Here is a 2,610-nt window from a genome sequence, read left to right as displayed (position 1 = left end):
CAGACACCCTAGAGGACACCGCCCACAGGCCACCCTAACCCGAACGGGCTGCACGACGCGCAGGGGCCGCACAGCGGCAAGGAGAGCACGCGAGCCCCCTCCGGCTGACTCGGGCCCCGGGCTCCCCATCTGGCCTGCAGGTCCTGTCTAAGCCTGGGTGGGGCCGCGGCGTCGCCGTGATGGCTTCACGGGCCACGGCCGCCGCAGCCACGGGCCCTGTGCTTGGCTTTACTGCTCTGCCGTTGCTGTGTTGAGTCCTGCAGGGTGTTCTCTCTGGATCTGTGGTTTGTAGAGAAGCCCGGTGGGGCAGTGTTAAGGGGCTGTAGGACTGGATCCTCAGCGGTCCCGTGATCCTGTCTCCCACCGCCCCTCACCAGGGAAGAGGGAAAACGTTTCATACTCTAGTACTTTGAAGAGCACTTTCTTCTGACTTTTGAACAAGGGGCCCACGTGTTCGTTTGACACTGGGCTCTGGTTGGAGAAACAGAAGCCTGCCAGCCCGGCCAGTGAGCAGAGGAGCTGCCGGCACTTCCCAGCCTGGCAGACCTGGGGCGCCCCGGAAGCCAGGCTGCTGAGGCTCCTTGGGGACACTCCACGTGACGCACAGTGTGGGTCACTCACAGCAGCCCCTGCACCCCCACAGCCAGCCTCCAAGCCATCCACCCTGGAGCCCCCATCCCCGGCGGGGGGGTGGGGGTGGGCAGCCACGCAGCTCCCTGCTCTGCAAGTTTCCCTCCTATTCCGGGTGTGTCTGGTGGGTCACTGGTTACAGGTCACGATAAGATGAGCAGATTTTGAAAACAAACGGATGGTTACTGAAGGGGAAACGTGGGTTGTGGGGGCGGGGGGGAGGGATGAATTAGGAGTTTGGGATTCACATACACACACGACTATATATAAAATAGACAGCCAACAAGACCCTACTGTAGAGCACAGGGAACTCTACTCAATATTCTGTAATGACCTATATGGGAAAAGAACCTGAAGAAGAATGAATGTATGTGTATGTATAACTGAATCACTTTGCTGTACACCTGCAACTAACGCGATGTTACAAATCAACTCTACGCCAATAAAATTTTTTAAAAAGGGTGAGCAGAGAGGGGAGTCAGCACCCACAAACTCCTACAGCAATGTGGCAGAGGGCTTGTATGTGTATCGAATCTAATGATAAAAAATTATGACATATTCTTTTTCCAGTTCATTTTTTCCAATAATTTATTTTTATTGGATTTTACAAGCTGGTGATCGGAGGGGGTTCTGGTTTTTGACTTTGAGGGGGCTCTTTATTATGGCGAGTTTCTAGGACCAGTTTCTCTTTCATTTGTGATTGGAGGGCCGTAGTCCCGCCCCTGGCTCCTCCACTGCCCCTGTCACAAGCTTGCATTTCACTCATCCTGGGCCTTTTTTATGGATTTGAATAGGAAAATCTTACCGACATATAAATTCAAGAAGGGCAGAGTTACATTTCCATACGAATACAAGCATGTAGGCACCACGGCTGGCTACTTGCAGAAGGATATTATCCCAGCAACTGCACAGAATGAAACGATGATGTATTTTTATACTGAAATCATAGACTTTTTTCCTTAAAAGTCAGGATGAAATCTTCCATTCATGGATAGAGAACGCTTCAGCCAAGCTGCTTTAGAAAATAGCCGTGTGTGAGCCTCCTTTTCTAAAGGGGTCCACTCTCCCCTCCAAGGGCGTTGTTTGCCGTCCCTTTGCAGGCTCAGGACGGCCGCCCCTCTTCCTCTGTGGGTTGTGGAAGATTTTCTTCTAATACCTTAGTGCCCTGGGTCGGGAAAAACAACGATCGCCTCCTAAAAAGCTTTCTGTTGCTGAACCACAACAGAGGGTAGCTGTTCTTCGGGGAAGGTGCAAAATTGAATTGGGTCAACTCAAGACCTCACCTGGGCATCTGAGCAGCTCAGGCCCCAGACAGAACTGTGCTCTGAGGCGGGAGCTCTGAGTCTTTTCCTGCCCTTGTTGATGCAATTTGGTAACGAAAGAAGGACATAGGCTGTATGGTAGCAAGGGGGCCGCAGCCTGCCGGGCACAGACAAACTCAGGCCACCGCGATCCCTGGAGGCCGGCGAGAAGGATACTTGCAGCCGAGGGCAGGGAGGGAGAGTGAGAAGGACGTGTGAGCCAGAGGCAGAGGGTGAAACACGGGATGCCGGAGGGACAGAAGGATGAAGCTGAGTGAACCGTGTGTGCGAAGCTGTATGGAATCCACTTGGTGTTGATGGAAATTTTATCTTTAGTAGGAGGAAACTTTCTAAGTGTGTAAGTAACTTTGGTTAATAAAAAAGCAAGCTCCCCGTGAGGACCAGTGTGTTCAGAAGGGCCCTCACCTCGCCTGCCCGCCACTGGAGAGTGGGGACACCAAGACGGCCATGAGCTACGGCCAGACCCTGACCACGGCCCCAGGGACAGCCTGCCTTTCCGTGCACAGGTGTTAACACTCGGCACCCTGTCTGACAGAGACGTGTGTCACCTCAGAAGATGCCTGTTCTGAGAAGGACGTCTGAAAGCCTGCCCTGAACTGTGCAGTTTTCAAGTGCAGCCCTGATCCTGCCGGTGTGACAGTTCATGGTCAAGGACAAA

This window comes from Phocoena sinus, chromosome 4 (genome assembly GCF_008692025.1).
Source record: "Phocoena sinus isolate mPhoSin1 chromosome 4, mPhoSin1.pri, whole genome shotgun sequence".
NCBI lineage: Eukaryota > Metazoa > Chordata > Mammalia > Artiodactyla > Phocoenidae > Phocoena > Phocoena sinus.
Note: the sequence above shows the minus strand (reverse complement) of the source record.